The following is an 11676-nucleotide window of genomic DNA, read 5'->3' on the forward strand; positions in this document are numbered from 1 at the left end:
GAATGACAGCACCTCACCAGACTATCAAAACCACTCTCTATAGCAACGCGGCACCCAGCACGCGCATGGCCACGCACTGTACAGATGCTCCTTCCAGAGCCATGCAGAGAGCAAGGGGTCCACTGCAACAAGACAGCAGCGAAAACACAACCTTGCCAGGTGAGCTCGCCCACTCTCCTGCCAAGTGCTGGCTTGCTGCTTCAACTTCTCTCAAGTGCTACCAAACTGCAGAAATAATTGAAGAGTTTTGTTTCAGTAAATTGAAGTACGATTTGTTCTGAGAAAAGGAGCATAGTATATCAGAGCAGACTGCTATGCTGGCATTAAAATGTTACTCCAGCTTGAGTTCAACAGGAGTCTTAACAGCTTTATTTTGCCAAAGATAAAATTTAGAATATAAATATGCACATAAATTCAGTAAGTGAATTATTTGTTGAAAAAAAACCATTTCATATAGTGAAATAACAAACCCTAAATTGTCATTTTCTGGAAGACTTGAATACTTTTCTAGACACCCTTGGGAAGAGACCTGAAGCAGTCACTGATTGAACTCCCGATGCGCCATCACACCAGATGGAAGAAGACGCATACCAACTGTTTTTTTCCTTCTGAAAATAGCCACAAATAAATTATATTTTATGAGAGGAAACTAGACACCCTTTTCCCTCCGTGCTTCATGCCACAGAGAAAGGCGCACTTCACCGAGCACAAAGTAGCAGGTGGGTCATTTTTTGCCACCTGACTGCTTTACATGGCCATGTATTTTATCAGGTTTCAGATTATGAAAACTAGCAGCAAATTTAAGGCAAATTAGTCTCCCAAATGCATGGAAACTGCTTAAGCCAGGCATGTGACTTGATGTAAGAGTGCAAAGAAGACAAGGCTATGGTATATACTGCTTTTTGGTCCCGCTGGAGATGGAAAAAAGCACACTGAGATACTATACGCACAATTGTGGGCAATGCAACAGTGCCAAGCTTCCCCCAGTTTCTTATTTCCAAGCTTTCAAGATTTTAGGAGGGTGGTTACATCTTGATACAACCTTGTTAAGTCACTGAGTGAACTTCATGCTTGTTCTGTACATGTTCTCTTCAAGCTCCAACCAGGAGACAACAGATCACTACCATTTAGCATGACCACAGAGAAATCACAACTTGCTGTCTCAACCCAAAGTGGGCATCAGTGTAAACAGGAGCATAAAGCACTGGCCAGGTCAGCAGTTTGGCCTTAAAAGATCTTACTTAGAAAAATATCTAGAACACCAAAGATTGTAAAAAACTTTACTCTTCTTATGACTAAAAGAAAATAATACGAGCATATAACAACAGAACCTGTACCAACAAAAGAATCTCCTTTTAGAGAGCAACTTTGGACAACCCGGTTCATTCCCAAGTCTGGCTAAGGCCATGCTGCAAGTTTGGATACAAGTAATTTCCCATCTGCATTACTAGAATAAAACATTCACAGGAAACAAAAAAACATTAACACACTAGATTGCTTTAGTGATGAATGCAGACACAGCCCTACCACTCTTCCTAGCACATATTCAAAGATCTGTTACCAACTATACCAGCTATCACTTTACCTGAAGGGTTAAATCACTGGTATGTGCAAGGGGCCCAACCATTTTCTAATGCAGAGGTGAGTAGGTCTGCTTGCAAAAATATTCTTAATACAAAGGATATTTGAGCATCTGCTGTATCACATATCATTCACTCAAAGAAAAGGGGCATTAGCTGCAAGCATGGGAATTCCTAATCAGAAACCACTGATTATTTGGTAGATTCTCTCACTAAGGCAACTCATACCTACTCTGCCAAGTTCACAGAATCACAAAATGGTTTGGGTTGGGAAAGACCTTTAAAGATCATCCAGTCCAACCCTCTGCCACAGGCAGGGCTGTCATTAGACCAGGTTGCTCAAAGCTCCGTCCAACCTGGCCTTTAACATTTCCAGGGATGGGGCATCCACGATCTCTCTGGGCAACCTGTTGCAGTGCCTCAACACCCTCATTGTAAAACATTTCTTCCGTATGTCCCATCTAAACCTGCCCTCTGTCAGTTAAAAACCATTGCCCCTTGTCCTGTCACTACAGGCCTTGGTCAAAAAAAAATCTCTCTTACTTGTAAGTCCCCTTTAAGTATTGGAAGGCTGCAGTAAGGTCTCCCTGGAGCCTTCTCTTCTCCAGGCTGAATAACCCCAACTTTCTCAGCGCCTCTCCATAGTAGAGCTGTTCCAGCCCTTGGGCCATTTCTGTGCCTCCTCTGGACCTGCTCCAACAGGTCCATGTCTCTCCTGTGCTGGGGACCCGAGAGCTGGACGCAGTGCTCTGGGGGGGGTCTCACCAGAGCAAAGCAGAGGTGGAGCATTCCCTCCCTCGACCTGCTGGCCACGCTGCTGCCATCTATCCTATGACTAAAATAGTTTCTCCCCCACCACTTTGTCACCACTTCAAATACCCATCCACATTTTGAGGGAACCTCCCTACAGAAAGCCACCACCAGGAACAGGTTCATTTCTTAATGCTACTAAACGAGATGACAATGCCACACAGGAAAAATTAGGTGGCTTCTTTACACACCTACTCACAGTACTAAAAACAGACCCAGCCTCCTCACTAGCCCCATTCCTCTGGGGACTCTCTGGGAAACTGGCTCACACTGAAGTGACTGGAGAGGAGGTTACAGAATAAGGAGCCAAAAGGAAGAGTAACGGCAGGGAGGACTGGGTGGCATTCACCAGAGAGGTTGATGAAGCTCAGAGCTGGAACAGCTGACTGGGTTACAGCCTTTCTTAAAATCACCTTGGTACATGGAGGCAAGCATCATGCCAACTCTGTAAGAGAAGGGTTACAAAGAAAATCCTGGTAAACTGCAGACCTCCAAACCCAACATTTGTACAGGACTACTCAGATATTATTATACAGATCAGAATTAGTGGACAATTGATATATCTGTATAAATATGATATACTGGAGGAAAAGTCAGTGTGGCTTCTGTAAAGGGACTTCCAGCCTCCCAAAAGGCTCCAGACTACCTGGACTTTTAAGGTCTGTGAGCCTCTCTCATCAAAGGCTTCTTGCAGGGACACTGAAAGGCCACACGGGAAAAGGAACTGTCCCTGCAGATAAACAACTGGGTGAAAGATAACAAAGGGTAGGAGTAAACAGTCATTTCCTGCAAGGGAGGGAGGTCCCAGTGGAGTTTCACAGGCAGAGAGGCTGGGACCTGTGCTGGACCAGGACACTGAGTAAAACACAACAGTGAGGTGAGTGGGATGTGACCAAGGATCCTGACGGTAATATGCAAGGCAAGGAAGACAAGCAACCATGAGGAATGGCAAAAGGACTTTATGACTCTAAGTAACTGGTAATAAAATGGCAGATGAAATTCCATGTAGATAAAGTGATGCATACATTGAATAAAAAAAAGTAAATCTCAATTTCACAGTAAAAAAGATGTGCCCTGAGATGGCCTCAGCAATCAGCTCTTGGGGCTGTCAGGCTGTTCCATGAAAGCTCCAGTACCGCTCAGCACATTCCAGAAAGCCAACAGCATTTTACCAGTGTTAGAGAAGGACAAGCACACGAACAGCACATGCTGCTGTGTCACCATGAGCACCCGTGGTTCACCTGCATCCCAACTGCAGTGTACAGCTCTGGTCACTCTCACCGTCCCCCATCACAGAAATGGAAAACAGAAGCAGCTTCAGAGAAGAGGTACAGACCGGCTGGTATAGGACGAACAGTAGAAAAATGAGAAGGCTGAAGGGGGAAAGAATGTAGGGAGCTGTAAAATCTGGAGTAGCCTGGAGAACAAAAGCCCCTTAAAAACTGAAAAAAAGAGACAGTGCTTGATGCAACGGGTAAGTCTCTAGGCAGAAAGCAGTCAAAATGCTGAGCAGGGTTTCAAACATGCTCCTCCCGTGCTGTTGCTGCAGCCTGCGCTTGGGCCAGTGTCAGAAACAGGACTCTGGTCCAGGCAGACCTTCAGTCTGACCCAGTGCAGCTGTTCTAAAGGAGCCAGGAGTGAGCATCTCCCAGGGGCCTGTGGGAAGAGCACGCTAATGAATCAGCTAAAAGAGAGGTACTAGCGAAAGCCAAAAGGAACCTGGGTACCCCAGGTTATTAATCATTGATAACTTACAGCCGACTGGTATTCAGTATTTACTTGTCAAACAAATCTCATGCAGTCGGCACACTTGAAGGGCAGCAATGATTTATTTCTGTCGATATCTCTCCAGCACAATCCTCCAGGGAATCGGATTTTGCAGACACCCAGATCGATAAGGTTTTGCCACAGATTGCAAAGCGAGCAAGAGCAGGCTGAGGAATATAAATCAAGCTGGTGTTGCCACAGAGGCAGACATTTCAAGTAAACAGTCCATAAGGAGCACAGACTTTACATGAACCAAGGAATAAAGAACATCATTTCCATATGGTTATATGGAAGATCACCGTGTACTTCCTCCCAAACACTTCAATTTTATTTTATTTTTTTAATATCCCAGGAATCACAGTTTCCACTATGAAAATTCTTCTCCTTTTAAAAACAGTTCAACTACGTATTTGAATGTTGGCTAAGTAACTCTTGTGAATGAATGTCTGCTGTAATTAAAATTCAGTAATTTCTCAACTACTTAAATATGTTTACCATGAAAATCAGGGGATTTTTAGATTTTTAGGAGGAGATGCCATATGCAAGACAGCACACCTGCAGAACACACATTAAGAACCTTAATTATTATATTTTTACACCATTTAAAAATATATTAACACTGGGGCCAGCCTCATGTGCACAATCTACCACCCAGCCCCTTGCCTGCCTACAGATGTTTCTCCAACCTCAGGCCCTTGGATCACACAGTATTACTTGTCAGCTGTGTCCCTGAATCTGTAACGCAGCAAGACTTCCAGGAGTTAAGAAGGAGTCAGAAACTCACCCTCAAGGTAGCATGGGAACCATCTACACACAAGAAATACAATCACCCTTCCAGGCTCTCTACTATTTTAAGCGTGAGATACAGAACTTTACCTGAGTCTGGCACGGCTGCACCACTCACGACTGTCCGATGCTGAGATGTCACTGCAAGCAGGAGTCAATATCCCCTGATGCCCCAAGCATCATCGCTCATACTGTAAGCCATGTATTCCTGAGGTGCACCACAGCTAGACTCAGAAGTCATTTTTCCACATTCCTTCATCAGTTTAGCTCAATCAGAAAAGCAAAGTGGAAACAACAGGCTCTAACGCACTGCATTTTTTGGGAGGTCTTTGGGGATTTTTAGAAGAGAGGAAGTGCTGTGCACAGCTACCTACAAGACAAATAATAGAAGCCTGGGAAAGCAGATAAACAGCTGAGTGGAACACCACAACAGGTATTCAAAGGCAAAATAATAAAATGCAATTGTCAGCCACCTCTCCAGCACCACCAAATGCAACATTCATACTAAAAAGAACAGTAGGCACAATCTGCTGGTCATCCATATGTATGTCTTCTCTTCGTACTTCAACAGTATCTTAAACGAGGTCAGGCACACAGACTCAGAACTGTTTTCTGACAAATTTGTAACTAAAAAGGTGGAACTAATATCTGTAAGAGCCGAAAGCTGGTATCGTGTCCTTATTTAGGCAAAAAAGCTGGCTGACTCCACCGATTTTCATCTAAGCAAGGTAATGGGGAGAAATCCTTCACTCCTGTGTAAAAATGTAAATCTCAGGTCAGTGAGTCATTTAAGCACATGCCTCATGTAAATCTTGAAAGAAATTCTGCTAATAACCGGGCTGCTTCATATTTACAGTTAAGCATGGGCTTAAGTACCTGGATGATCTGGAAATACCCAATAGCCCCCGGAAAAGAGACTAAAACAGGCTGGTTCGTGAATTAATCACAGTGGTATGAACAAAACTGCTAATATTAAACTGGGGGGGGGGATGTACGTGTGTGTGTGTGTGTGTGTGTGTTGAAGCATCTGTTCAAGTTTAGGCATATAAAACATTTTTCAGCCCAATGACTCCATAGGGAAATGCCTCATACATCAGCTCATCTGACTCAATTTTTCCATCACATTTCCCTTAATACAGTTTTGTCCATAAATACACTATTCTTTTTTTCCAAATATAGCTTTTTATTTATAGTCACAAAACCTTGTAGCTTGTGTTGTTTCTTAAAGCCCTGGGTTCTTCTTTGAAATGTAATAATTAAGGAATTATTAGCCAATACTGAGGTATGAAACTAAGTTATCTGCGTTTGCAGAAGAAAAAGGGATTTCTTTTTGCTACAATATTTACCGTTCTCAGTATTTCCTTCACCAGAAAATAACTCATAATGTTGCAACTGCCCAGCCATACATTGCCGTATGTCAATTTAGCCTACAGCGCATCTGAGAACTTTCACCTTAAATCTTTGTTTTACACAAAAGAAAGCCAATTTTTTTAAAATCCCAGTCAGACCTTCCAGACAGTCCACAATTTGGGGAGAACCATGCGTCACTACCCAAGCAGTGATAATGATTCATATTTATGGTATGAGGAGGTCAGTAAAGGAAATCTACACATTCCCTTCTTCCCCTCCAAGGAGCATTTTGAAGATAAATTCTTTTTTGTGGCTTTTAACAGAAAGCGAACAGCCTACCAAAGCGATGACAAAGAATGGCCACTGAATAGATAACTTAGGCATTTAAAAAGTATGGGGTTTTTTTCAGAAGCAGAATTTAGACATCAAGCAATACTGAACACAGCAAGTGAAATGTGGTTTAATAGAATTTGACCATTATTAACCACAGCTTGAGTCAAAAAAAAGCGTAGCATGTTATTACATGGCACAGGTACAGGATAGTGGAATTCCACTCCTGCTGCTCGCGGGAAGTGCAAAGACCAGCTGGAAAGACTGATAATGACGTGGGGTTCTGCAATAAAATACTCATTCACAAAACACGGCAAATGGGATCACTTCTCCGCACGGAGACGGCAGTGCAGCCACCCTCGAGGGGCTGACCAGGCCGTGGTCCAGTGACCAGTTTTCAGAGGCACATCTGTAATTCAGGGAGTCTTCCTATGTGCTGGGCAGGGATGCTAGGAAGGAACGTGCTTCCCTGTACAGGTCAACAGCGTTAAAGTAGAGCAAGCATAAAAAGTAGGGAATATTAATGGAACTTTTTTCATGAGAATAATTTACTTCCTATTAGCCAGATTAAAAATAAATAAATCTGGAGCACAAACTCTGTAAAGCACTTTGTTGAGTGGCAGCACAAAAAACAAAAGCTGGAAACAGGGTGGGAAGAAAGGATCACCTTCCTCCTAATGAGACAGCAGCACCCATCATCTCAGACCACAGAGCGGCCAGACAACAAAGGGGTCCATTATCTGCCAAGGTTTTTACTTCAACTGTTTAATGATTGTTACCATTGTCCAAGTTCGTGCTGCCATTCAGAGAATCCTGTCTGAGCAATAAGGCAAAGGAATAATGAGGTACCTGCTGCATCTTGCTTTGCGTTGCCAATGTTTAGAAAAGAGATGGTGAAAATCTGAAGTGGCATTAGGAAAGAGCCACAAAATTGCCTCCCTCTTCCCGGCTCAATGCTAACAGTGAGGCTACAGACTGATTTCATAACTTTTTTTCTCAGCCATGCGGCCCCTCGCAGGTACAAATCACCACGAGGGAAACATTGGCAAATCACCAAAATTCAACCTGATGAGCACAGCCTGCATGGGTTCCCCCGTTCCTGGCTCACATGCACCCTGTTGCATTTTAGCAGCTCTCAGTTGAAAGCTCACTATGCTGTAACAATTCCTCACTCTCCAGCACCGTGGCTCAGTCAAAAAAGAAGCATCAGCCACACTGCGAGCACCTGCTGGCTCCAGCTCCCCCAGCAGAAGTACCTGAGGCACAGGAGGTTCAGTAACCCAGTCCATAACGCACCCAGTGTGGGCATTTTGAGGATTAAACAACACCTGACAGCGTGTTTCTAGCTTGCTCTGTTGGTCCGAAGTGCCTGAATTACACCTATGTACAACTGCAAGCACTACAAGAAATGCACTGGACCTCATCCTCTGCTTGGCAAGAAGTGATGTTTTAGGAGTTTGGGGTGTTTTTCTGGAGTCACAGAAGTTGCTGGCAGTCAGTAAATTACCAAGTCAACAAGTCTGTGTGTTAAAATTCATCACAAACTCTGCATCAGTGATTAGATTTCACAGCTTGTAAGAATCTTCCTCTTAAATCTTGCCCTTGTCAGCTATAAAACCATACAAAGCCAGAAAAGACCTTTTAAGGTCAAGTTTCACCTAAGCAACACAATTCCCAAACCAATTACCTTTTGAACCACAGAACATTATTTAGAAAAACTGTGTCTACAATTAGAACTCTTCAGTATGTACTAAAATCTTTGCCAAATTCTTAAAATTGGTCTAAACTTGCCTAGCATCTGATCAGTGCATTGCTACACCTTTGTCCTCGCTCATAAACTGTTAACAAGTTTTCTTTTAATCTTCCCTCTGTTAAGAGATGGACGGGACCGCAAGAAGTCCTCACCATCAGCATGTTTTCCAACCCATTCGGGGCTCTTCTCTAACTCTTAAAGCGAGCTGCCATGCTTTCAGTCTGTGACCCTGATTTTTTAGTTATTTACGGATATTTGCATCACTTGCAAGTTATCTGCGATGACTTGGATGTTTGCTTCAAACTAACAGGCAAAAACAATCACTAATGAAGGGCTAAGAATGGGCACCAGTGGAACCCATCTAGAAAACAGAAATTTCATGACAATTCCTCATTTATAGTCATTCATTCAGACCTGTGAGTTCCTTTAAAAAAACCAAAAATCTTAATGTTGTTGTATCAGTTAAGAAAACACTTAAGTTTTTTAAATGAAAATGTTCTCTATTAGCAATAATTCAATAGTCCACTGCATCAGTGATAATATAAACTTGCAATTCTCGTCTCCAAAGTACTAAAGGTAGTCCCTTTCATTAGGATACTGCCAGTCCTTAAGATTTTTCTAATAACTTTTCACAATTTAAACTGATCTAAAACTTGATAAAGCCAGTTTTAAAAGCCACTGCAAGGATGAGAGAAGCCAGGTCATGAACCCGAGTAGCCACAACAAATAGCAGCCGAATGCATTTTCCACACAGTTGAAAAAACTGAGATGGTCTTGTAAAATAAGTTTCATGTGATCTGAACCACAAACCTTCAAACATGATCTGTCAAAGTGTACTAAAATATGCTTCTTGTTCCATTTTGCCCCATCCTTTGGCATTTCATTCAGAAATATCAGTCAAGTTACCATTTTTCGAGAAAGACACTGCAAAGGAATCATTTTCTTACAAGGAGCCACAGAAATACTCCCAGGGCAGACACTCACGCTCAGTCCAACCAACCCAGAGTGTACGGCCATGCTGCCCGCTCTCAGCACACCATCAACCCCAGCTCACCTGAGCTTTTGCTCCGAGCCCCGCACCCCCTTACCTCACCTCCTCCTCGGCCGCAGACATGGTCAGAAGCCCCTGGCCATAAAGGATCCCCAGCCTGCACTGTGGCACAGGAAATCCCTGCAGTCAAACTACTCTACCTCAGCTTTAATCGTCAGGACCATCTACTCGTTAGGAGCTTTTGCCGCTGACCAGAGAGAGGACAGACGCCGAGCAGCCTGCGCATTCGTCAGACACAGAAAATATGTAACGGTTCACCCCACCCACTGCCAAGCCCTCCAGATCCGCTTCAGTCACCAGTGTGACACGAGAGGGAAAACAAACATCGTACATCGTCCTCTCCTGCCTTTTTAGAATTGCAGAAACGCTGGAGTTAATTTTAGGATTGCTGGAAATACAGGACTTTCAGCTGTCTGCAGTGTATGGGGAGAATAAGGAACAGCACAATAAGGCTCAAATTACCTGTGTGTTTCTATATTCATTTTCTTTTAAAAATTCTTACATATCCCACTTCACAGAACGGAGCTTACTTGTTCCCCCTAGAAAGCACAAGCATAACTTTGGAATACACTTGGAAAGAATAAAAAATAGAGAAGGGCACCTTTCATTTTACTAATCACAAGTCTTGACAGAAAACAACAGCATTCCCCTTTTAAATGACCTGAAGAAACGTGGGGTTTGGTAACTGGACCAACAACTGGTTTGCTGAACATCACCGTGAAACAGATTTCTAACAGAATGGGACAGATTTTTTTTCTACCAATTATCCTTGACTTGCAGTGGGCAGAAGAAGACATGGAAATAATAACAAGAATAATCAATGGTCTGTGAAATGCAAGGGTTTTGTTCTTCCTTTTATTTCTAAATACTAACTAAACACCCAATGAAAAAGCTGAATGCGGTGTTACCAACTGTTGCTCGAGAATCCATACTGTACATCCATGCCCTAATTAAATCTCTGTGCACTATCTCCTATTTGTAATCAATTTGACGGTGGAACAAAATTAGCACTTCCCTGGGAAGCAAGGTCGCAATGACCAGAAAGAGTCAGAACTAATTCCTACCAGTAGAAAAGAGAATTGGCTAAAAAAAGCCAGTAAAAATAACTGTACAAATGTCATTCTTGTGAAATTTTACGATGACGGGTGAAAGTTAGGCCCAACAGAAGCCAAAACTTTCATTATCTAACACAGAGGGCAGATTTTTCTCCTCATGCTCTGCATTCAGATCAAGCACAGAGAAATGTCAAACCACACGGCTGCAGCCCCAGTTAGCTCGAGACAGGGTTAACTCTGGGTATCAGCAGCACTATAAACGTTTATCTGGCCAAGGAGAGCAGGGAGCTGCTGATTTCTTAGCTTGTGTTGGTGCTACAACAGCGTCTGCTGCCGTGGACTGAACGCTTAGGGATCTGCCGAGCACTGTCCTGCCAGGCTGAGGAGCTGGGATGGCCGAGCCGGCTCTGCAAGGCGAGTTCGCTAGTGAGGTGACAGACAGTTGGTGCCTCTTAAAGTAAAAAAAAAATACCTGTTACTTGGAACTAAGATCAGCATCACAGGAAAAAGCAAAATTCGCCACCAGGTGGTAAGAACACCTGGAAGGCTGTGCACTCCCAGCACACTTCTCTCTAACGCCAGAAAGCCGCGACGAGGGTCTGCATTTCTTCACTCGGAAGAAACGCATTAGAAATGCCCGTCCCTGAAAGCCGCCTCCCCGCAGCGGGAGCCGAGGGGCTTCCCTGCCCTCCAGAGCCCGCCGGGGAAGCCCGGCGGGACGAAGCCGAGGGCGCCAGCTACGGGCAAGCAAGCAGCGGGAACGCGCGGGCCCGCCCGGCCCACGGGAGACGCCGGGGGCGCGACCGGCCCGCGCAACGGCGGCTGGCGGCGGAGGGCGCGGCGGCTGCTCTCGGCCCCTCGCTCGGTCCCCTCAGGCTCCCGCCTCCCCCCAGAGCCCGCGCCTCGGTCCCCTCAGAGCCCGCGGCTCGCCTCAGAGCGCCCGCCTCCCCTCAGCCCGACGGCCGCTCGGCCTCTCCCGCCTCCCCTCAGCCCCCCCACCCCACCCCACCCCCCGCGGCTCGGTCCCCTCCGAGCTCCCGCCTCCCCTCCGCCCCCCGCTGCCCCCCTGCCCGCCGCCCCCCTCCCCACTCACGCCGCCGCCCCGCGCGGCTCCAGCCCATGGTCGCGGCGGGGCCCCCCTCGGCCGCCCACACGCGCCGCCGCGGCGGGCCCGCCGAGCCCGGGCGGGGGGCG

At 45.2% G+C, this 11676-nt stretch overlaps 1 protein-coding gene across 12 annotated transcripts in view; it reads right to left on the minus strand.

Annotated features, from left to right (window-relative positions):
- The window catches only part of GJC1 (gap junction protein gamma 1), a 28399-nt gene extending 16723 nt beyond the window's left edge, over window positions 1-11676 (minus strand). For 5 of the 12 annotated variants that reach the window (XM_075036159.1, XM_075036158.1, XM_075036152.1 and 2 more), the window contains exon 1: window positions 9470-10491. The gene's annotated coding sequence lies outside the window, so the exon portion shown is untranslated. Of the gene's footprint in view, window positions 1-5033; window positions 8098-9464; window positions 10494-11575 lie in introns of those variants that run through there. The other 7 variants (XM_075036161.1, XM_075036160.1, XM_075036153.1 and 4 more) reach the window with 5 other exon arrangements.

The sequence above is a fragment of the Buteo buteo genome, chromosome 9 (assembly GCF_964188355.1).
Source record: "Buteo buteo chromosome 9, bButBut1.hap1.1, whole genome shotgun sequence".
In the NCBI taxonomy this organism is placed as follows: Eukaryota; Metazoa; Chordata; class Aves; order Accipitriformes; family Accipitridae; genus Buteo; species Buteo buteo.